Genomic DNA, 26,116 nt, shown 5'->3' with positions numbered 1-26,116 from the left:
CTCCTTTTTACTGCAAGAGCAGGTTATAAGTTACTGTGTCAGTGTATTAATGACTGTAATATAATCAGGTACAATAAAACTGGAAAAAAAATAAGGGCTCCCAAATACAAAACATGGAAATAGATTGCAGTGTCATTTGCATGGATATAGACAAAAGACTGCTTATCCTACTACAGACATTTTCATTCTAATTGAATTTTTATTATCTGAATTTAAGCATTTCTCAGTTGATTTTCAAGTCTTCATCCCAACTGTTGGAAAATATCTCAAGGTTTTGTTTTCTGATAGTGTTTCAAAATACTCCAGTGAGACTTCTTTATTCTGAGCGTGGGATATTATTAACAATTCATTGTAAGTGTATTGTCATGTAGAGATCCACTGTTAAAGGCGTATGTATGAACACTTGAAAATTCTTTTTACAACAGAATTTGCAAGAATTTAATCAGATGGGTACAAGATGAGTCATCATTTTCTATTCCAAACAGAGTAATGCTAGACTTTCATTTGTCTTTCATTCAGCTTACATCTGGACTCCAGATTTCTGCTTTAGGAAATCAAGCAGCTGTGCCATGGAGCTCTGCATTTATTGATGTTTTATTTCATTTTAACATAGAACAGTAATCAGACACAAAGCTTTGCAGTAGCTTCATAGATAAAAGTTGAACCATTTGGTAAAAAAAAACTGAAGAGCCAGTCTCGTTCTATGCAATAGCTGTAGCTTTTCAGAAAACATGTAGGTTTATGCAAGCTTTTAATGGCTTGACTTATATTAATTAAGAAGCTGCTACAACTGCAAAACACAGTTGCAAAACTACCAAACACAAAGGGAAGGATATGAAATAAATAGAATATTTTTTAAAAGCTGACATAAAAAATTCTGAAATAATTATCTTGGGTTAGAAACCTGAAAACAACTGTCATCCCAAAGCTGAAAGAATTATCAGCGCCTGATGGTGAGAAAAATAGTTTAGATTACAAGATATCCGTGTCCTCTACACCAGACTCTCTCCAGCAGGAAGTATTCAGGAAGAAACTTGAAGACATCAAAGGTGACTTCCAAGCTGATGGATGTTAACTAAGAATCAGCACTTAGCATCAGCTGTTCTCTAGGCATGTGAATAAAGTGCCACCTGAGCTTTGGCCTCATATCTACACCTGAAAAATAGTTAGAAAATGAAAGGCTAAATTGAGTGTTGTGTTGCTAACAGCCTATACTAAACAGTTACATAGGTTTATGTTTCTTTCCAAGATACACAGGAGTTCAGCTATTCCCTATCACTAAATATGACCTTGCAGCAAACACAGAAGCAAGACAGATTTGGACTTAAACCTCAGTTTTGCTAGATGTGCACAAGGGCCAATGTAATACCAGTGTTCAGAAGAAAGTGAAGACCTTTTTCTCTCCTGAAGGTGAAAAGGGAATGTACAAGAGATTGCAATAACTGTCATTCATACTCTGCCTTGCCCCACAGGCTGGAAACCCACCTTTTTGCCAGGAAACTGCACTCCATCCTCTCTGGCAAGGAAATACCTGCGTGGATTTTCCCAGTGCCGCTGCCTTAAGTGAAAGCCAGCTGACAGTGACAAGAGTGAGAAATACTATGAAAGAGTCTTTACTGTGGGTAAAGCTCTGATTTTATACCTGCTTCTCAGTTACATTATATGTTACTTATCTGGCCATATAAAGGGCTACCAGAGGGATTCTTTAAAACACCAAGAAACCGAGGTCAACAAGTCTTCTTAGAAGACTTATGTAGGATAATGCTAAAATCCCATTTGATTATAATGATTTCTGATATTTGAGAGAGATAAAATATTACCATAGTTTGGTGGATGGTTAATGTTGTTTCTCAATCTGAAATGGGTTTTGAAATAAATACAGCAGTTATTTACTGCTACACTGTACATGTAATCATTCAAGGCGGTACTTGAAGAGCTATGTATATATTTTTAAATATATATAATGGTTTGGTTTAGAGGAGACCTTAAAGACCTTCTTGTTCCAAACCCCTGCCATGGGCAGGGACACCTCCCACCAGACCAGGTTGCTCCAAGCTCCATCCAGCCTGGCCTTGAACACTTCCAGGGATGGGGCATCCACAGCTTCTCTGGGCAACCTGCTCCAGTGCCTCATCACCCTCATGGTGAAGAATTTCTTCCTTATATCTAATCAAACTCTTTTAGTTTAGAGCATTCCCCCTTGTCCTATAACTCCACTCCCTGACAAAGAGTCCCTCCCCAGCTTTCCTGTAGGCCCCCTTCAGATACTGGAAGGCTGCGCTAAGTCCTCCCTGGGGCCTTCTCTTTGCATAAAGGCCTGTTTACATCCTTCCTACAGTTTACAAATAGAGAATCTGCCAATGTACTGATGTATCACTAGTATGTGTGTCCTCTGTGGGTTTTTTTTTGTTTGTTTGTTTTTTCAGAGAACAGTATAAAGAGGAGATGTTAACAGGGGACAAAAACAAATGTGTACCAAAGCTGACAACAAACCTTACTTTTTTTCCACTGATTAATCTTTTAGAATTTAGACACATCTTAATATTTGTCATTATTATTTGACTGTGAGCTGCAATTTAGCACCACAACACTACCACACAGCAGCCCACAAGCAGGCATAGCTGACCACAGATACTAAGCTCCAGTTCAACAAACCTAGCAGCAAAAGGGAAACAATGGCATCTTCCTGACCAACAAGCTGCTCTCAAGAGCCAAAGAAGAGTAAAATGAAGAAAAACAGTGCCAAGGGGGACCAAAGTACTGTGCAGCATCACCACAACATTTCCAGTATGGCTGGCCATGGACTATGGGAGATTAGGATATACTGCTTATTCTCCTCCCTGTGAGTGGTTGGGCATGGAAAACTGGCACAAACAATGTCATATCTCTCCCAGCTACCATGATGGCTCACTGGGATCACATGAAACTTCCTGGCAATTGCCATGATTTACATAAGGGATCGGTCCTACAGGTAGCCTGTAAAGCTTATTCATCTATATCCTCTTGAACACTTATATTATCTGCTGCTCCTCCACAGCAAAGAAGGATAGCTTCTCTGTTGCACCCTCCTCATTGCTGGAACTGAGATATGTGGGTGACAACAGGACAATATAGAGTATTTCAGCAGTGATGCGTCTTGCTACCTACCATTTAAAATGAACATTTTGTCTGAATGTATTTTAAACTATTGCAACATTTCATTTACCACATGCATAAATATCAGGCAATCAGCACATGACACAGTACTGCTACATTCAAACACTGAACTTCATCATGTTGAAGGTTTCAATCCATCTGAAGAAATAGGCATCAGATTTGAATATTCCACACAAAGCAAAAGATTTTTAAAGATATGAGTCAGTGGTGTGACTAAGAGTGAAACAAAATTACTTCCCCAAATCTCTTTCCCCAGTACATTATGAATAATTTCCTGCTTTTACTGTGTGATGCATGATCCTGTGTTTGGTCAATTGACTACATCAGAGAGACACGGGAAGAAAGGGGCAAATAATGATCAATTTAAGATAATATGATATGAAGAAAGAAAAAAATCTTCAAGGAGGTAGATGGGTTAAGCTTATTGAAATAAGTCTTTCAGTCTCTTAAACTTAAAGCACAAAAATAGAAAAAATAATGAGTAATCCCACAGTGACAAGAAAATCAGTAGGATGATCCAATAGGTCTCTTGTACTGTTTCTTTAAACCTTTGTATATTCCACTCTACCTCTCCCATATTTCATCTAAGAAAGGTTAGAGGTTCTGTTCAAGCCTCAGAAACGCTGACAATAATCACAATAATTCTTTGTATACAGATGACGCATAGCTTTGTATCCCATTTAGGCTAAGCCAGTCTCTTACTCTGTCCTGATGACAACAATCCAGATGACATTTCTCCTTATACATCAAGAGCATAAACCCTCTGACACAAGGAAACAGGGAAATGCACATAGTGTTTTTTGTTTGTTTGTTTTTGTTTTTCCTCCAGAAAACATTTCTGAAAAAAAAAAAAAGAAAACAACAACAACAACAACAACAAAATCTCAGCTGGCCCTGAGAAAACCTCTCAGTTTAGGCTGAGCTTTGAACACTGAGTTGGACCAGATGACCTTGGTCTCTTCCAATCTTGTATGAGGTATGATTTCATAAGTCTTTTCTATAACATTTCAGAAGTAATTTCTATTCTTTCAAAGAATGAAGAAAAACTCTGGAAAAGGAAGAAAAATGAAAAAGGTAAAAATAATGGTTAGATTTCATTATGGGCAAATTATGTTATCTGAACTGGTTGTAACTGGTAACAGTTAAGGTTTATTAAAAGCTTATTTTACTCCTTAGTATTACATGTTCCTCAGATCACATAATGACTTGACCATAAGAGTTACCAAACATACAGGGAACAAGGCATAAATATTTCCCTTTGTTTCCTCTAACCTGTCACTGAGTTTGTGCTTCTTCAGATGGAGACAGAAAGACTATATAGGATATCATCTGCAATGATGCAGAAGTTAACAAGCCTGCTTATGGACATACTGCCACAAAATAATGTCCCCACTGATGTTTCCTCCAGCAAGTGATATTCCTTCCAGACACATGAAGAAAGAAAATACTGCTTCTTTTGTACTCTTTCCATTCTCTTTCTCCTTTGGCAGGAAGCATCTGCTTTTTGTCTGTTTGCCACTGGGTTTTGACAGAGAGTTAATCACCAGCTGTGGTGCAGTCATACAGTCCGTGGTGCAGGCTCCGGAGGCTTCACTTCCACCTAAGGCTTCTATGAGCACTCTCCTGCTTCATGAGCACTTCTAAAAGTCTGAAGCAAGTCAATACTAGGGCACTGCAACTGGGCTTGACTCTAGACCTCAGTGCACTTCTGCTTAGAGATTTGACTGCTACTTGATTTTGTTGAGAGCTGTTTTAACTTATGGCATTGCATCCGCAGTTGCTTCAAAGTCATGTCAAGTGGCCTGAACCCACCAGAAGCACAGTTCTTACTTTAAAATAAGCTTCCAGAAGCACTCTGGTTTTTGTTCCAAGGACAAACTCTTTCCAATGTGCAGCAGTCTTCCTCCTACCTTCACTAGAGACAATTAAAACAGCCATGAGGAGACAAATATATCTATGTATTTTACTTCCTGCTATTCCCCCTTGTTTGTGGTAGGATGAAAAGTATATTTAATCTTCTCTGAGAATAAAGTTTGTCTTTAGGTAAAAAATCAATTGCTTTCTAAAACTTTTAGCATTTGATTTCTCCTGGCTGAATACGAACTGTCATATTTCTCTCAACTCCAGGGTTTATCATTATTAAGTTGGTACTTTTTTGGAAAAAAATGAAAATTTGTGAAGATTTTATGTGTTTAAAACATGATAAAAATAGGAAGCATCCTACATCTAATTTCACACACACAAAGCTGTAGTGCAATACCCAGAAGTCTTTTGAGTGCCTTGGATTTCAGGTGTTTGCTGGTGTGGTGTCCCAGCTCTGTATTAGGGCCAGAACAGAGCATTTTTACTGCCTTCTGCTTGAAAGCAAAACCTGAGTACACAAACCATATGCAGACCACTACATCTTCTAATTTCACCAGGATTCTAATTCTGATTTCCAAGAATAAACCAGAAATATGATTCCCCCCAAACCCCAACCTAATGCTTTGAGTAGCTGCTCAGCTCCCTGTTTATATAAGAAGGAAAATACCATTTTTCCCCTTGATCTTTGTGTGTCTTTTCTATCTGCACCCTTATCTTTTAAATGTAAAGGTATTTGATTATATTGACACCAAGCACATAATCAGACAAACGTTGGGACTACTTAGTTGCTTGAAGTTAATCTCCTGTACAAGTGTTTGCGGGATGTAGGTCTTAAACTGCAAACAGCTCAAGGCAAGAATGATCTCTTGATAAGGTGTGCATTTGCCCAAAACAGGGGATTTGATTTAGAATAAGCATTACTTCTACCAGTCACTACTAACAATGAATCTGATATTCATGATTATATGGAACTGAAAACTATGCAACCGTGTTTGGAAAAATCTAATTCATTTGATAATCAGCTCTGTTGGTATTAGTAAATGTGTATGTTTTTGCAAAAGTCAGGTATGACATGAACTCATTTAAAATGCCTATTTACATTCATTTCTTTTATTTCCCCAAAGACATGAACAAATTGCTCACAAATTTTAGCTTTTCATTTTGCCTGGATAAAATATAGAGGACTCATGACAACATGTTTTATTACTTTCACAACTGATAACAGGATAAATTTAAGAGACTTAGTAAAGCAACATATGAAAGGAAACACAATCCAAAGTGTGTGTGTAGGAGGAATAAGCAACTTTAAATTGATCATTTGTGTTACCAGAACATAATGCTTTTTGCCCTGTCATCTCCTACCGTCCTATCAGTCTCAGGCTGCTCTCCCACTTGCTGTTTTCTTAAAATTAGTAAAGCTTCTTAAGGTGAAATACATATTTTCATTCTGCAGTATATGGAGTGTATCAGCTAATTACTCCCTTTTTATAAAATTCTTAAGTATGACAAAAGTTCCATTGCACCTATTTGGAATCTTGCAAGTTATTTTCTCCTGAAATAGAGAAAAATGTAGATATTTTTTCCTTCACAGTCATTATTTTGTTGTTTAACTTGTAGAAATGGAAAAGACAATATTAAGACCTTGCTTCAAGTTTCTTGATTAAACCTGCATTTTTCAGATCCTTCGTAAGTGTTCTAATTGATATTCTAAGTGTAAGTGTTCTACTATGATATTACATAGTCTAAGGTCTTTGTCTTTCCTTCCTTTCCATAAAAAAAATAAAATAAAATAAAAATCTTACATTTTAAAAATCAGAACACCCTTATTTTTTTAAGTTTTACTATATTTTATTACAATTTTCATTAACTTTTACCTCTCTCCTCTGATAAGTTTTAATTATGTACTTATTTGTCCTATATATTTATATTATTTGTTAAAAATAATGAAAAATCCTTAAAACGTATGAGAAATAATACATGTAGTGTGAATGTATAAGCAGTTGGATTAGTGAATTTGATCAATATTTAAAAGAATGAAATATAATACCTTCTCTCTCAGGCTGCCTTAACTCAATCCCCTTCCTACTTCATATGTTTTTCCTACTTCTTATTAGCAAAACCAAGTAGTTTCATCAGTGGTCAGAGGAATTACTATTTTTTTCTTACAGTGTTCTGATTACACATGCTTTAACCATTAATTGGTATCTACTAGCTTTCTTTTTTAACTTCCATCAGTCTTATCCAGTGTTCTTTTTGCTATATTTTCTTATTTTTTCTTTTCTTTTTTTTTTCTGTTCTCTGAGTCATTTTAAAGCTCCTTTTCTGAGTTTTCTATTCTTTACACCTCTTCTGTCATTACCTTTTGTATACACTTTTGTTCTAGCCCTAAGTTTTAACAGTTTGAAAGACGCTGTATCATTTTTACCTTATCTGTGATGGAGTCCCTGACATACATATAAATTTATTGATATAGAACAATTAATAGTCTTTCATTTTAAACTAGTAGTGTATTTTATAGTTGACATGTACTTTCTGTGGAAATGCTACTCCAGCCAGTTGTCTTAAGTTTCCCTCTCTTGTGCAGGTAATTTTTTTTTTCCATGTAAGCTACTTTGAAGAACAGTGGACTGCTGCTTTGGTGTATGGATGCTCTGCAGTCTCCAGGCACAGGAAGACATAAGCACCTACAAGGGATTTCTTTTTCCTTCCCTGTTTATTCTGGCACTAAACAGTAGTCCCTCTGACCACTTGTGATCAGGCTTTATATTCTTTCATTCTTGCCCATTTTTTGCTACTGCAGTCAGTTTAAGTCTCTGACTTCATGGACAACAGAGCTCAAGTCTAAGCCCAAGGTTTAGAAGGACATATGCTATTAGGGAGCCTTTCCCCAAAGTCCTTAATCTTTTCTATGCAGAGTTCTTATTTCTATTTTTGCAGGAAAAAGGAATGTAGGAAAATACAGTTTTAGCTTTGGGTTTCATCTCTTTCCAAGGTAACCATGCAGTTTCCTCTATTTCCCCATTCTAGACTGTAGACTTTCACAACAGCTGTTTGTAGCTGACTCTTTGGTAACATGAGGGAAAATACTTAGCTCCATCATTGACTTTTCTTGCCACTATAATAATTAAAATCAAGTTTGAACTGGTGACTCTTTTTGTTTAGGTAACCTCTATTTTCTGCATTTGTGTACATCATACCTGACTATTACTGCCTAAAATATAAAAAAAAAAAAAAAAAAAGTCTGTGAAATGATATCTATGTTCTCAGAAATATTCGGGAATTTCAGCCTCTGTTTCCACCATTAATCAGGATCAAACACCATCAAACACTTTTTTTTTTTTTAATTCTTTTTTTTTTTTTTTATTCAGGGGAAAAAGGGGGGTTACATATTTGTATATAAAAAAGATGATATTAAAGATGTGAACATCACCATGCAATTAAGATATGCACTTTGATTTGACATGTCACTTTAAAATGATACTTAAAGATATAAAGTTGTCAATTTGAAATGAAACATTTTTATTCAAATTTCAATTAGAACAAAGCAATTGTGGTCAACAGAAGCATGACTTCAAAATTCCCACAGAAAATTGTAGTGTTTTACTACAGTGGAAGAAAGGAACTGGAACAGAATTGAGTGTTTAGGGAAGCATGATCTGTTTTTCTGACTATCAAGGTATTTTAAACTAAAAGAAGAGAGATTTAGATTATGTGTTAGGAGGAAATTCTTCACCATGAGGGTGGTTAGGCACTGGAACAGGTTTTCCAGAGAAGCTGTGGATGCCCCATCCCTGGAAGTGTTCAAGGCCAGGTTGGATGGGACTTTGAGCAACCTGGTCTGGTGGGAGGTGTCCCTGCCCATGACAGGGGGGTTGGAACTGGATGGTCTTTATGTCCAATAATGTTGAATTAATTTACAAACTTCTAATAAAACAATCCAGCAAAGTATGGAGCATTTGCTATTCAATACCAGCATAATTAATACTTACCTACTCATTGCTATACAAGCTACATTGGCATTAATACCAAGCCAGATCTGTGATGCTTGTGCATACCACTATTTTCATCTAAACAGCCCAAATACAGGTGTGAGGGACTATTTCTGTGAACACATAATGCTCCAAGTAGATAAAGACCGGAAAAATGGGAACTTGAGAGTTTATGAAAACAGAAGTTATGCATTTGGAGAAAAATAATTAAAATGATGAAAAGGTGAACACTTGGAGATCTGGCCTCGTTCATTCTTTTGTACTGTGTACTACACTTTTTTCCTCAGCAGTTCCAAGACAACAAAATACTTCTGACTGAGTATATTCAACCAAAATTGTTGCCTACATTACAACTCTATATAGGGTTAGAATTGTGTACAGACAGACATGGCATTTGTCAGAACAGGTTGTCTTTCCTCCTTCTGAGCTACACAAGAAACTCTCTATTCTGTTTATTTAAGTTGAAAATCTTTTCCTGAGCAAGACTTTCTTTTGTTATGATTGTATACATCTGTTACAGGGACAGTTTAATTTCATTTGGGATATTTATGTGACACTATGAATAATAACTAAAATTTATTTCTCTGCTGATACTTGGAAAAGTTATAAAGGTGGGCAATTTGCAATTACTTTTTTGTCCTTTAAAGTGTATTTTGCCATTAAGCTCATTTTATTGATAAAATTTTATAACAAAATATACAAAAAGTAAAACCAGGAAAAAATTAATGAAGTTTAATTTTTACTTCCCGAGTGACTCTTTCATTTATATACATGCAGAAAAGGCAGAATTGAACATTTCTAATTTTCAGTTAAGTTAGTTAAAATAAATATTCTTTCTGGAAGCAATTTGTTACAAATGTTTTTGAAATACCCAGCATTTTAAAAGCTATTTGATTTCTAGTACAGTATCTTCCACCAAGGGAAGCACAGGGTCTTAGTGGTATAGTAAATTATTTGCCAGTTGAGAGGAAGCCAGATGTTCAGAAAGCTTCTTTGCTGTTGAAGCTTTTCAGGGATATTTTAGTTATGTACCAGAATTAGCAATTAGTATTCAGTAAGTTGCTCTTCAAACACCAGTAGTACAAGCATATTTGCTCTAGAAATTATTCATATACAAGAGAGAAAGGTGGAAAAAACATAAACTAATCTCTAGCACTGTGGAAAAGAAACTTACTTACTTAGACTAATTAGCACTTAGCAGCCGTTTAATTAATGTGGCCTCAAAACCTAATCCATCACCGGTTTAAAAGGTATGTACTAACAAAGAGGTTTGGGAACAAGTTACAGAACAGCACCCGGGACCTGTAGCGCCATGAGTTCCAGGTCTGAGAGTCTGTCAGGTCTGGTTACCTTGGAAATCAAGTTCTGTGACAACAACCGTGGTCCAACTTACCACAAGTCAGCTGGGGGCTGCTCTAATGCTTTGGGTTCTGGGAACTGACTGCCAGGTTTATCACAGATAAGCTCAAAATACTTCAAGTAGCTGCCAGTTGATGTTCATATACTGGAATAATTTCAAAGATTACCTCTTAATTGTTTAATATATTTTGATAATTTTTAATTAACCTTCACAAATCAAATCTAGCTCATGGCTTGAAGCAGTTCAGAGAAATACCAAGTATTGTAGTCCCACTGATACTTTTAAAAGTAACTGAAATTACAGTGTAAAATTATTCATCACAGAAAAAAAGCTGGATTATGCAGAGGAAAATCATGCTTTTCCAATCTACTAGAATTTCTGGAAAAATCTTTACTGCTGTAACACTGCTAATAGCATAACCAGCAAGAAGCACTTTCTAACACTGCTAAGGAGAAGAATAATAGCTAACCATGAAGAAGCGAACCGGGACTTAAGGCACAGTTGCCTAGACAGAGTATAAGAAAACAGTGCAAACAATGAAATATGCAAGATAAGGATGAAGGATGTAAAAAAGGCAGGAGAGAAGCCTGGAGAAATGAGAACAAAACAGCAAAACAATCAAGATAGATGTCCATCATCATACATGTGCTGGGGTGGTCATATAAAAACACATTTAACGGAACTGGATCAAAACAATGGATCAGGGGCTCATTTATATCATGTTCAAATATGCTTCAAGATGATACTAAAAGAAAATGCTAAGGGAGTTTGATATAATGTATTGTTAAGAAATGGGATAAAGGAAACTGTCAAAATATGAAAATGATAAAAAAAATTAATTACGTTAGTCAGGATTAAGAACAAAATGAAACCTAGAGCAATTTCTGAATCCTGGCAATGGATCAATACAGACACCTAATTCTTATTTTGTAACATTGAACTGGAAAGTGCAGTAGAATAAATAGTGTCAACTACTCATACATCAGAGAGGCCTATGCATTTGTCAGTTGGTGTTTTTAATAATGCAATAGGAAAAAAATGATGGGGAATCAGCGTGTATAGCTCAAAAATACCCAGTTAAACATGAACTTGCTCAAAGGAGACTTTCATAACAACAAAAGTTATAAAAATAATCAAAAAGAAAATGGAATGTTTTGCAGGTCCATCTTAAGTCCTGACACGAACACTGTACCTCTAAAGTTTTTAAGAACAGAAAAATAAAGAACAAAACTGTCCACTGGAAGTCAGAGGAGCATTAGCATGATAGGTGTTAGGAAAATATTTAGAATGTGTGGCTAAATAAATTGCAGAAGCAACAAGAAGCAAGACTGAGACAGATAAAATAGTGAGTAGTAGACAGAATGACATCTGACACTTAACTCAATTAAAACTGATATAACAAAGTGTTTATATTAAATAACAAATAATTAAGTTTGAAATCTCATCAGTACTTCAGTTATGTCAACCAGAGTTTTAGGAGGCAGCTTACATGTTTAAAATTTATGTCAGTGGCCGTGACACGAATAGGCAAATACAAGAAAAATCTGTATCAAATGCTTATTGCATTGCATGAAGGTATTAATCAATTGCTAAATGATTAGGCATTAAGGAGTAACTACAGAAATACACATGGCAATGGGTGGCAAAAAACCTGTATTACTATGCCTGTGGCAGCATACGGGAAAATGCAACAGGAAAAGATTAAAAAGCTCAGGGCTGCAAAATACCCCATTCCTTTAAAGACGCAAAAGGAAGATGTGAAAATTGAACTAGTAGTTTTCTAAATTGAAGTAGTTTTCTAAAGCATAGTCTGATGATTTATCTACAAATCTACAGATCTTTGAAATAGATCACATGGCAAACATGCTTTTCTTGTGTGCTCAACCTATTTCTTCACCAACACTTTTTCTAGTTTTGTTTTGAGAAGTAGTTTTAAGTGGAAGCAGTTTTTATTTTAATGACTATAGTCTCAAAATGGAAATGCATCAAAGTGGAGAAAACAAGTAAATAAGTAAAGAAGAACCCACACTGGAATTTCATATTTGGAAAAATCTGACAATGTTACCAATTGATTATAACATAAGCAACCAGATATTTATCCTAAGGTCTGCCTAGGCACCAGCATAATATATCAGAATTATTTTTCCTTTATCTTTTTTTTTTTTTCCTTCTCTCTTACCTTGAAACTTGTTACTAAAATGAAACTTGTTACTAAAATGAGAGCCAGTGCTGTAACAGAAACTGGACTGGCAGAGGGACGAAGTGTTTTACTATTCCTGGAAGAGATCTGGGCTGTTCACAAGGATGAAGATATGTTATAGGATATGCTAGCATAGGATATGTTAGGATAAGATATGTTCTTTCTCAGGAAATAATTTTTTGAAGACTATTCTGAGGATGATGCAAGGGAAGCCTTGGGTCTCTGTGCTGAAAAAAATGAATGGTTCAGTTCTATTTTTCTGTACTATCACGTTAAACTACTACTTCTATCAGTCTTTCTTGACAGTTTTCTTCTCTATATTAATAATTACAGGATAATGTTCATAAGGTGCTGCTCTACTTTTAGCCTGCAAAACACTCCTCACACATTTAAGTAGAGTAATACTTTTTCACTGAGATTACAATGACTCTGCAACCCCAGGAACATTGCAGTATCAAGGTCATTAAAAAATGTATTTATTCAATCATGTTTGCAGTATAAAATGCCTACAGGTATTTACTTAGATTAATTTCAAGTGCATTCATCTTTCTAGAACTAGATGCCACCTCTGTCTACAGCCCTGAGAAATATAAAGATGTGGTTGCAATACATGTACAAACATTTCCAGCTGTGTTCGGTCTGAAAATTTTCTAGAAGTTTAGAGCTCATTACATAATAATTATTGCATAATGTTTTAGTAAATCACTAGTATTTCCAGTATTGATATATTTTTATTAACTTAGCAAAAACAGCACACTGACAAAAAGTACATATTGCTTTTTAATGAATTTTCATAGGCTTGATGATAAAACAAGAAGATACAAGCTCTTAGACTTTCTAGTTTTGCTATGTTAGAATACTGGCATTCTTATAAAAACATGCTAATATTGTCAATGTTTTGAATATACAGACAGCTTTGCATTTTACTTGAATGTTTTCACTTCTAAGCTGGCTATGACATTATTACTGTATATATCACTTTAACATAACATCCTCTTAAGAAAAAGAAAAACAAAAAAAAACCCTGCTCTTAGCAGGAAGAACAGGAATAAAACATTGGCACCCAAAATGTAGGTTTGGCTTGTGACAGTGTGAGATATAGATGACTCTAAAATGTTATTTAGAAAGAAAGCCTTAGAGGAAAAAATTGAGTTAGATATCAGGAAACATTTGTTCAAAATGTTCGCTGTTTTCAGGATTTGCTTAAAACAAGGAAAAATCTAATATAGCAAGCTGGCTTTAACCATCCTGAGCATACCTTAAAGGGGCTGACAGAGGTAAGAGATACTTCAGTGAAGCCCTGAATACTACTAGTGTCTTGTGGCCCCTGAGCTTTGATTCACTGACTAGGATCCCTGCTAAAATCTCCTCTTCAAGACTGCTTCTGCATCTCCAGATAAGAAATTTAGGACAGTCAGACTATCAACAAAACAGAACTGGAAATATCACTAATCTTTTCCTTTCACATCCACCTAAATGCATACTTTGAAGTTTAAATTTGAAGTATATAACAGTGCAGACATCAGACTAATCCTTAAGGCTGCCGTTTGTCCCTCTCTATGTCACACTGAGGATGTGCTTACAGCTAGGGTGGCAGTTTTGCTACCTGTTTTTGCTGCCAGCTTCGCTACCTCAAGCTGCTGTACTCCGTATCAGGTGGTGCTAATGTCCACAGCGTTCTGATGAGCTCATCCATCTGAAAACTACTGTGTACACATGCTGTGCACAGTCCAGAGAGTTTGACCTACATACTCTCCCTTTCAGCGGCTTCATCTAACTCTTATAATATCTAAAAATAGGCTTTTATACTCTGTTTGGGCAGAATCTCTCTACAGTTTATTTTTTAGCTATTTTGGATTCTTTCAGCACCACAGCTCAATGGAGATGAACAACATACTGAAGAACTTATTTGAAAATAATACTTTGAATATTACTGGTATTTGGCCTAAGCACTTCAAAAGATTAGCTGTGTAGCCAAAGAACTTTATATTTAGTCAAAATCAGAATTTTTCTTCTTTGAATGTACACCTTCAGTGTCTGCAAGCCTTTTAAAGCCTGAAACCTATTCTTCTCCCTCTTCTCTAAATTCACGTCAATGGTGTCAGAATGGTGTGAGACTGAAGATTTTCCTGCAATTGTTGAAGTGATATGTCACGTCTCAGAAAACCACAAGAAGCAATTCCACACATTGCAGGATGGATATAAAAGCAAAAAGTGTTTCTGTTAGTCTGATATTTATGGCAGTGAGGGTGGCAATACAAATGTTCTTATCTTTAAAGAGGGAGAAGAAGAAAAAATATTTTACAGAGGACATGCTTGCTGATGTGCTTGTGCAGAAAACCACAAGTCAAGGTGGCACCACAAGTACCATCACATCAGTACAAATACTGCATTATCAGAGACCAGTGAACAATCAGCAAATGTTAGAATTGGTTTCTAGGATCAAGATCAAGAACAGACAGATTTTCTTACATAATCAAAATCTGGACATAATTTGAAGAGTAAATATTGTGAAATAGTTAAATAATTCCCTAAGTTGTTTTTCATAATTTTCAACATTATTCCAGCTTTTATAAGTTCTGTTGCATGAATAAGCTTGATAACATCCTGCTGACTTGAGTGGAATGAGTGTTTTTCATAGTTGTAAAACAGTAGCTTTAGCCATAGTTGAATCCTCACCTTCATACCACAAAGCCCGTAAAGAGGTTATTTTTCAACTTTCCCTTTCATTCATTATTTTGTACAGGTTGATCACAGAATATGTTTTTCTATTTCTTTTTGCCTCCCTAGTGACTTATAATTCCAAGGTATATTTCTACGAAAAAATGAAGTGCTCCCTATATCAGGATATTTCAAGTTTGTAAGATACTAGATTAGAACTGCTGTATAAGCAAGTAACAACTCGTGGAATGTGCTGTCCACCAGATCGGCTCTGCAAGTTGATCCTGAGACTTAGAAATAAGAAGGAAAAAGTCATAAAGCTCTGATTAGCACTTTAACCTCTTTCAGGACCACAACCCAGCTAAAAATGCATCACTGAATTGAATGCTCACTGCACTCTCATGGTGCATATTTGTTTTTATTTATTAGCTTGGTGGTGGAGTCTTGAAAAACAAAGAACAAGCCCTACCTAAGAGCTTCAGAGTGATGGCTGCTAAGGAGAGAAGCGCTTTCTTCTTACCTGGCTGAGAAAATAGGGGAATATGTGAAAGGGAGCAGTGGGCAGGCCTTAAACATGTTCATTATGCACTGAACATCCCTATTTATTTATTAGAAACTCATGTTTAATATGTATGTCTGCCACAAAGTACAGGAAAATATCTAGTTCAGACAACATGTAAAAGTCTGAGGAAATAACTATACCTAAGCAAACCTGAGGTGAAAAGCACTCAAATCTGAGGCCTCAGTATGAAAAAGGAAGCTAAAATCATAGACTGAAAGAGAACAGGTAAGTCCTTGTCCTGCTTTTTGGCTTGGATAGAAGTAATTTTCTTCCTAGCAGCTGGTATGGTGATGTCTTTCGGGTTTAGGCTGAGAATAAGGCTGATAACTCACCAATGTTTTAGTTGTTGCAAAGCAGAGCTCACGCAGAGCCAAGGCCTTTTCAGCTCCTCGTGCTGCCCTGCCAGGAGTAGGCTGGGGGTGCCCCAGGAGCTGGGAGGGGACACAGCCAGGACAGCTGGCCCAGGCTGGCCCAAAGGATATCCCACTCTGTGTGGCATCATGCTGAACAATAACAGCTGGGGGAGTTGGTTTGGGGGCTACCATGACTGGCTGGGCATCAGTTGGTGGGTGGTGAGCAACTGCATTGTATATCATTTGTTTTGTGTGTGTATATATATATATATATAAAATAATAATAATAATTATTATTTTCCTTCCCTTTCTGTCCTATTAAACTGTCTTTATTTCAACCCAGGTGTTTTACCTTTTTTTCCCAATTCTCTCCCCCATCAAACTATTGCTGGAGAGGGAGCGAGCGAACAGCTGTGTGGTGCGGAGCTGCCGGCTGGGTTAAACCAGAACAGTCCTTTTGGCACCCAACATGGAGCGTGAAGGGTTGAGATAGCAATAGATCTGACCAGAGCATGTTAAACCAAATTTGCTATAATTATTATATTAGTTTAATAGTTGTTGGTCATAGTGTTGACCTTTTTGCTCTTGGAGTTGTGCTTGTTCTCAGCATTGTGTTGTGTATCACCTTACTCACTGTCTGTGCTCTCTGTTGTGCTGTTTGTCACCTCTGGGGGCTGGATTACAACTATTGTTTTGCTGTACTGTGTAACACTGGCTTACGATATAATACTATTACTAGTCATAAGACTAATCTGATATTTGTACTCAGCATTGCCCCCATCTCCATGCGTCAGGAACCATCTCTCAGAAACTATTAATAATTACACTCTTTTCCTTTTCTCCTCAGAGAGCCAATCTATGAGGGATACAAGGGGGGGACACTTTCCCCTGCTTCTTCGCCTTCTCTTTCTCCTTCACCTCCCCCTTCTCCTCCAAGCAAGTTACAATAGCTTGTGAGAACTTTGAATATCCTTGGCATTCTCAAACCAGCATGTTCCTATTGTTATGTCTCCTAAATGTGTTTCAGGTTTTGTTTAAGGCTAAACAACTATTTAAGAATACCACCCAGAGGCCTGCACCAAGGCAGGATAGCTATGAGTGGCAGGGTGTTTGGGAGGATATGGGCGGGCACCTAGGACAGTGGGCACCTCCCGTGTGTTGGAACTTCTCCCCTGAACAAGTGCAGAATCCTGAAAAACTAGTGATATACTTGGAAAAAGTATGCTGTCACCCTGACAAATCCGGAGAGACAGGAATCACTGCAATGTGCTGGGGCCTGGCCCATACCTCCTGAGCCCTGTTCAATGCTATTCAGCACCCTCAAGGGGAAGAGAAGGTCTCTGGATCTGATGACAAAATGACAGGCACTGCAGTCACTCCAACCCCTGTGACAGGCACTGCAACTGAGCCACGGAACCCACTTGTGCCAGTATCAGTCGCCCCTACACAAGGCACAAGCCCTCACCATCTGAAGGCGACTCCTGTCAGGCACGAAGTAAAGGTATACCTTCAAGGAAGAACAGTCATTAAAAAAAAAAAAGGCGGGGGACTGTGTTTTCTGTCCTTCTTAGTGTTGCTAAGAAGCAAACTCTCACAAGAGCACCTGGTGACTGGGGGAGACCAGGCACAGCAGCTAGTGGAGCAGGAGGGGCAGCTCTTGCAGCAGCACGGCAAGGTTTTGCATCTGTGTGGGATCCAGGGCAGAGCAGGGGAGCTATCACAAACAGTGAGGTGCCACCGCAGGAGTTGGATGGTGCAAGCTGCCATAGCAGGTGCCGCAATGAGAACACACAGTGAGTACCGAAATAGTTTTTAATGAGATTTAAATACTTTTTGCTGTTATATGTTGGAGAATGACTAACTATATATTGGTCTGTTCATCTCCCTTGTTATTTTTTTCTTTACTACTTTCAATAAAGTTGTTTTGTTGAGCTGTTTGATTAATTATATGTGAGATAGGAGTACAGTGCCTAGTTACATTTTGCAGATTTGTGAATGAGAGGCTTAGCCAGTATTTATTAGTGACCAGTAAAAAATGAAGATGGCAAGAGCTGCTGCCAATTTAGCCTTGAAAAAAAGGTTCTCAAACTTGTATATTTTTCATGTAGCCACTTTGTGAAGATTATTTTTTGAAGATATTGCATAGCTGAATGTGTTATGCCTTAGCTTTCTAAAATGGCAGCATCCCCCGGAGCAGTACAGAATATGTTTCCCTAAAGAACAAAGACCTGGTAAATGGGTTTTCTCCATGCTTTGCTCAGAAGATGGCAGGTGTACCAGATCTGCCCTCTATGATACAGGCTGTGAGCATCACTATTGTTTGATAGCCTGGTGCCAGAATGAGATCATTTTTCCTGGCCTGCTGATAACACTCTCTGCCTGCAAAGACCAGGCAACTGTCTTCACGATGTATGAGTCGAATTAGTAACGCGTTAAGCAGTATCACTGTATGTAACCATGTATCGTGTAGTTTCTGTGACCAGTATGCCCCACCTTATTTGTTAGCGAGCTATGAACAACCCTGACCAGCACTGCTCCCTGAAACATAAAGCCTACACGCAGCACAAATACGCCACAGGCCCTCTCTGAAATTTGCCCACAACCATTGACTTTTCACAGCAAGTGGCCTGTACCTAATATTCATTTGCATTTTTTGATTTTGCCTAGGCACAGAGAAAGAATGCATCTACAGCAATTTTAAATGTTTTTGTTGACAGATTTCCCCCCCTGGATATATATCTCTTTTCTGCTTATAATCTAGGGAGGAGCAAGTTCTTTCAAATAATCATCTTGCATGTCAGCAGCGAGAAACGGAGAAAGCTGCTGCACATGTGCAACAAATAGGTAGAGTTTCAATTAGCTTTGATCAAAAGCTCTGATATGTACTTTTATGAGATCCAAAGTGTAAAGTTTCCATCTGCTTAATAACAATTTGGTGTAAATGGCAGGCACAGCATGCGAAGCCACCATCCACTAAGTATCATCATCATCTCAGTTATTCATTGTACAATAGATTCCTTTTTAACTCTATCAAAGTTGCAATCAGCATTTCTTTGTGTTCAGTGTTAGACAAGTCTGTCTGAACGCAGAGACAGTTGAAAGTTAAAGAAGGGTTTCCAAGAGAATAATTCTTTGGCTTCATCATGATTTCTTCAACAGTCTGCCAACAAATGTTACATCAGATCTGTTATTTACTTACAGCCAAGTTCAATTTAAGTTGGCGTCTGAAGTGTTTTCCCTTCCCTTCCCTTCCCTTCCCTTCCCTTCCCTTCCCTTCCCTTCCCTTCCCTTCCCTTCCCTTCCCTTCCCTTCCCTTCCCTTCCCTTCCCTTCCCTTCCCTTCCCTTCCCTTCCCTTCCCTTCCCTTCCCTTCCCTTCCCTTCCCTTCCCTTCCCTTCCCTTCCCTTCCCTTCCCTTCCCTTCCCTTCCCTTCCCTTCACAACCTCTTTGTCACCTATAACTCCAAGGAATGGAATTTTCACAGAATTACAGTATTATGTTTGAGGGTTGGAACTCCCAACTGAGGCCATGGCATTAGAAAAGTACAGCACAACAACGGTATGTTCCATAAATTACCCCCAAAGACTATTCAAACTAACCTTGTTTATAATATTGTAATATTCACTGGTATTGTAACAAATGTTTTTCTCCTGAATGAGAAGGTTTATTAATTTATAAAAAGGGAAGGCTCTCAAACATTCCAAATATACACATCTCTCCAATCTCTTATGCCTTTTCCTCCTTATCTTATTTATCTTATTAGATAAACAACTCATGCTTCTAAGAACAGCACTAATACCTCATTTGGAATAGTACAGCATGTCAATAAAGAATAACTAAAAGATTGAATCAAGTAATTCAGAATACAGTTTAGTCACTGAGTGTCATCTCTGTCTTCTTGGAATATGGCTGCCAATGTATTATGTTTTTCTTGAATTTGTTTTTCAAAAACGCCAAATATTTTGTATGAATAATTATTTGACAGGTGCTTGTTAATGAACAGTTTGTTTTGACTGCTTAGTATCTGAAATTCAGTCTATTGTGACTGAACACTTGAAATCTGACTTAGAAAGATACTTGTATTTAAAAAGGGTGCTTAATCCAAGGTATATGCTTACATTCTAGTTAGGAAAAATGGGAGTCATGCACGCATGTTTAATAGAGTGAAGGTTTTTCACTCAACATGTAGGAATACTTCCATGTGATTTCTTCTTTCAAAAAATACTTGAACTGATAAATATTTCTCCTGACGCAATGTTAGGAAGCACTTCCTGGGGAATTTGCCATATGACAGAAAAGTAGCTCCTAATAGGTTTGCTGAACTATGGGGACAGAAGTACTAAAATAGCCAGTGGCTTTCAAAATAGGGACCATGCATAATAGGCAATGGGTTATCAGAGACAATAAAGTACATCTCAAGTATATCTCAACAAGCTGGCAACATGAATACACAATATTACATAATTTTTCTAACAAATTTAAAAATACTTTATAGATTCCCAATGACCTGACACAGACAAATAGCTGTACAGGCATCCTTTGTATTCTTGCTTTAGGCTGTTAGATCCTGTGTTTATGTTTGAGGATGATTGGCATAACAACTAATGCACAATGAGGTATATATAAACTTGACAGCTATTCTACATGTCAGTACAATATCACCACTTTTCATTCACACACCACACTTACCTGTTGGTCTTAATGGATTTTTATGTCATAGGTCTATACAAAACAAAATCTGCCATTATATGAAAAGAGAAATATGAAATATTAACTGATACAGTTAATCATTGAAATAGCTTAAACTTACGTATTGCTATTACTGATAGCGGAGCTTTAACAGTGTACACCATTTGAATATGTGGCTCACACAACTACGAACAGTGTATGTTGACACTATTATTATTATTATTATGACTGATATTTTGAATTGGGCAGTAAATAGAAGAAAATGCATAGGAAAAAACATACCACACAGACATAGACAGAGGGAAGTAGTAAAAAGACAGCTATAGGAGCAAGCACTGTATTAGCATTTATCAATAAGATCTATACTGGAGGCTTATTTCTTGAAATTGTTGTATGATGAATCACTTTCTTGAAAATGGTTACTTACATGGCCTCAGATCTTACTTCAATACCATGCCACAGCTTTTTGGCAGCATAACTGTACCCACAGCATCATACAAAGCTTTCTCAATTCACAATGTTCTGCTGTGCAGTGAAGCTTAAACATCACAGGCAGAAGGTGTGAAAAGAAGTGAATAATTTATGTAGTGTGGCAAGCAGATGTCTTAGACAAAAAAGGTTCCAAATATTAGCATTTCAGAATGTTTCCAAGGACCTTGTATTTATTATCCACCAAATAAATCTACTGAAAGCCAACCATTGCTGTAGACTAATACTATTTTAGTCATAAATAAAAGGCATATTTTCTTCTACATTCCCTTTACTATGCTCCAGGAAATCATCTCACTGGTTTGACTGAGTCAACTGTTTAGGGACTGCAGCGCATCCTTGCTGTGTCATAGTGTTAGCAGTGCTGTGCTGTCCTCTGTCTTGTTCTGAGACCCCCTCCCATGCTTATATGAGTGGAATATTTTGATAGCCAGTATTTTTGAACTATGAAATCTGTTCTTACTTTTTCCTACCTATTCATAATTTTTAAAATTAATAGGGCAGAAATTTCAAACACCTTTTATCCAATATTCCAAAAACATGGTTAGTGAGAAGTGTAAAACCAGAGTGTAATTATTACAAAAAAAAAAAAAAAGAAGTTAAAACATCGAGCAGCAAATATTCACAAGTCACATGTTTGGAGACTGTTTGCTGAATAATTATCTTGTCTAATAACTTTAAGCAAATAGTTAAAGCTTGCTTTGCGTTATCCATAAACATGAACTAGTCAGACTATTCTTTATGTGTGGTAATCTGAATGTAAGGACTAGCTAGGAAGTACCATACAAGTAATGCAAGCACAGGCAAATTCTTCACTGGCTTAAAAATGTTTAATTGGGGATAACAGATGTAGGGGTTAAAGGTATATTCACAAAGTCCAACAGTAAGAGGCTGGCTTTACCTGTGGATTACCACAACATTATGTGTTAAACCAGCATCAATTTTTCATTAGGCAGCTCCACTGCAGTTCCTTCTGTCTCAAAAGCTTTCCTTGACAAGAAAGTTCTTACAGAATGTATTTTCAAGCTAGTATGTCTTTGCAGTCTTTGGGGCTTTCATTAACTTTTATAACAGACACACTGATTCTACTATATATGCCCATGACTAGTGCCCTTCAAAAATACAGTAGATCTCTGTGTAAATTTGATTTGACATGGAAATGTCCTAGCAGAAGTAAGCATCTCCACTTGATGGATATGTACTGCAAAAGTACTTTGCCACAAATGTTATGTATAAAAAAAACTTATAAAATGGCTAATTTCACTAAATGGCACTGATTCATTTGGAAAAAATAGATTAAAAAAAAACAACAAAACACAACTGAATACCCCTGGTAAAGGTGATTTACTGAACAAATTACTGAATTCTGAGTCAGGATCTGATATTCTCTTCCCAGTTCTACTACAGACATGACGTTAGGGGAGGCAGTCATCTGAAGGACAGTTAGGTCCCTCACCAGATCAGATGAATTGAACAAAATACAATAAAGATTCATCTGTTTCTTTATGCTGGAAAGACTTTTAGAAGTCTTATTTTTTTTTGTATCTTGGGTCCTTTTTCTCTATGTAGCATTGTAAATATTTCCTGACTTTCTGGATGTTGTGAGGATTATTTCATAAGTACTACAAAATATTGCAGTACAATGAAATGAAAGCAGTATAAATACCTAACAGGATTAGAGACTGGTACAACCTCATTAATGAATCATGGTCAAGTTATTTCTGTGCTTAAACTGGTGTTACCTCGGTTGCTAGCCCATTACTGTCACTGCTTTAAGTAATAATATCATATGTCTTAAAAATCAATGCTGGGTTACAATAAAAAAAATAGTGCCTCGAAATAGTGCTGTACAATCCTATTATGTATATGATTGTTTTTGTCAGTTCTGTGGGTTCAGGAGAAAAGCTGGAAACTGTCTTCCTTTGCTAAATGTCTTTAGTGTTAGGCACTATATGCAGTGAGTGAGCAAGACTGAATTATGTGTCATATATTTTTTTCTCCTTAAAATTCAAGCAGAGAAAGTGGACTTACATATCTGGTGAGTAGCTGCCTTTACAAAGTGTCTTAAATTTTTCTTTATGAAGCTTGAGAAAGCCCACTAATTCATTGGAAATCAACAGCAGGCTTTGAGAAGTCCTGAACAAAATAAGAAAGAGAAGTCTCTGTAGAAGCAGACATCAACTTTTTGTTGTTGTTCAAGTAATTTGAATGCTTAAATAACCAAGGGGACATCTCCAAGCAAAATGCAAGATAAAAACAGAAGATTATGTACTAGTGCAGAGCCAGCCTTAGGCTTTATTCCTTGTATCTGTAATAAGTCATATTGGTGTAACCTTGAACTCTGGTGAAATTCAAATGTGGATCTGAGCAGTGCAGTTCAAGCTTATGTCTGATATCAAATGTGGAGTGCACTCCTTCGTGCATACGCTTTCAACCAGTTTTGTTGCCACGTCTGTTTTTCTGTGCTTTTTCTTTGAACATGAACAAAACCCCAATATTGATTTTCACCCATAGTTGTTGTTGTAACACTTGCTCAAGAATGCAGAATTTTACCTGGATTTATTAAATATCCATGCTAACAAAAAAAAATAAAAAAAGAATTGCCTGAATGAGCCAAGAAAACAGAAAGCACTGAACTGTTGGAAGCACAGAACTTCCAACAGAAGGCAATTCTCATGCTAAAGTTGAAATGTATTTTGGTAATGCCAAAAAGGAATAGCATATATAAATATTTGAGATTTCTTTGTATTAATTTAAAACATGCTACAGTCACATTAACCATATGTTTCTTTTAAAATACTAGGAGTGTTTTGCTTTTATCATAAGCTGACTGAGGATGAAGACAGAAAGACCAAAAAAAGATCAGATCAGGGATATATTGCCTTATTACAGAGGAATAAAGGATACCTAATTTCTAACAAACATGAACTACCTTTTTATCAGGAAAAAAAAAAAAAAAAAGCCTGTTCTACAGATTCATATAATTTTCAGGAATGCCAGTAAGTATACACTTGCCTTCTGAAATGTTGCAAGGTCCTCCAGACAAAAGACACAAGGTGAATACTGAAACCAAGATTGTGAGAAAGTGTTGAGAGATTCTGTAAATGCCAGTTCTGTTTATACAAACTAGAATGCAGTATGTGAGTATACATACATCATTAATAGAAACAGAAACAGCTGGCAAAGAAAAACCAATTTGAGCTATGCATACTTAGTTACAGGCACTAAAATGACTTTTTAAAATAACATATGTTAAGCATCTTACAGACTACAAAATGAACAGTATGCCAAAAATGGTGAGAAAGTCAATTAGAGGAGCACTAGCTGTTGGCAGCTGAACACAAATACAGACAAAATTTATGTATATACAGACCTTATTCTGGAATGTTATGTCAGATGTCAGTAGGCCAAAATTGACAAAGCACAGGCCTAAATTTGCCAAGGGCAGAACATTTCATTTTAAGGAGTAAGACTGTAGAGTATGGCACTCCAACCCTGCAGATCTGTAAGGATTAATCTTAAGCAATCCTTTTGCACAAATTTTCCTTCAATGAGGCTATTAGCAGAATACTGGAAATAAACTGCAGATTCCATTTACTTTATAGTGAAGCATAAAGCTTTGATGAACAGACATTTCTTTTTACAGCTCATCTGTAATGTACTGGGCATTTTAAACAAGCACCAAAAAGTGAACAGGGAGAGAAACCACCAGATATGGCTGGAATTAAACCTTGGATGGGTTTAATAGGGTTACAGATGTCATTATTAATGATGGGAAAGAAAAGAATTGGAGTGACGTCTGGAATCTGTACCGTCCACTAAATGTAATTTAATTGTATCATAATACAGGTTTAATATATGTATTCATTTGGTCTTTCCTGACCAATACATTTAAGAAAGGCTGGTTTGCAGGCTTTTGTTTTTTCTTTGCATCAGGCTAAAAATATCATTTAACAATTTAATGAAAAAAGTTCTGCCAAATCAATATGAAATGCATGCAGACATGTTTCCTCTCTTCATTGCGAAGAGAACTTTATTGATGACTTTTTGTTTAGTGGAAAGAAGTGTGTTACACTAGCAACCTTATTTATTACAAAGAAAATAAATACAAATTGAAAAAAAAATGTACTACTTTAGATTATTTTGAACAACCTTGAAAACCAAAAAGGGGCAACATGTGTCAGTAGTTACAGATAAAAAAATTCTCTTGTTCATGCCCAGTTATGCCCTTAGTGTACTGCCAATATACTGAAACAAAGGTCTTAGATGAAAAATGCATTAAAAAAGCCATAGATAAGAAATGAAGTATCGTGGTATTTCAGGAAAATGGTTGATTCCAAGAGAAGCATATTGGTTAAAAAAAGTCCATTTGTTTACGTCTGTGCTGACTTCAGCAGAACTTAATGTGAAAGGGAAATTAACATTCTGAGTAGAAAGGAGATAAACAGGAGGTGGATGAAAATGAAAGAAATTATCCAAATCAGGAAATGAATTAGAAAATAAGCTGTTAATGATTTCCTATCTGGTACCAAACCAGTAGTGATAGTGTCACCTGCAAGAATAATGTATGAGGACAACCAGATCTAGCAAATATGTCTTCTAGATATTTCTATTTCAAATTGGGCTTGTGAGACATTTTCTGTCTTTGATGTGTATGTGTAATTCCCATTAGTTCTAACAGAAAATACACATCTGCAGTCAGGAAGAATGTGAACATGAGTACAAATATGAAGCATCTTGAATTTCAAAAGATACCAAGCAGGAAACACACACCAACTGTAAATCATGATTGGCT

This window comes from Cygnus olor, chromosome 2, assembly GCF_009769625.2.
Source record: "Cygnus olor isolate bCygOlo1 chromosome 2, bCygOlo1.pri.v2, whole genome shotgun sequence".
Lineage (NCBI taxonomy): Eukaryota > Metazoa > Chordata > Aves > Anseriformes > Anatidae > Cygnus > Cygnus olor.
Note: the sequence above shows the minus strand (reverse complement) of the source record.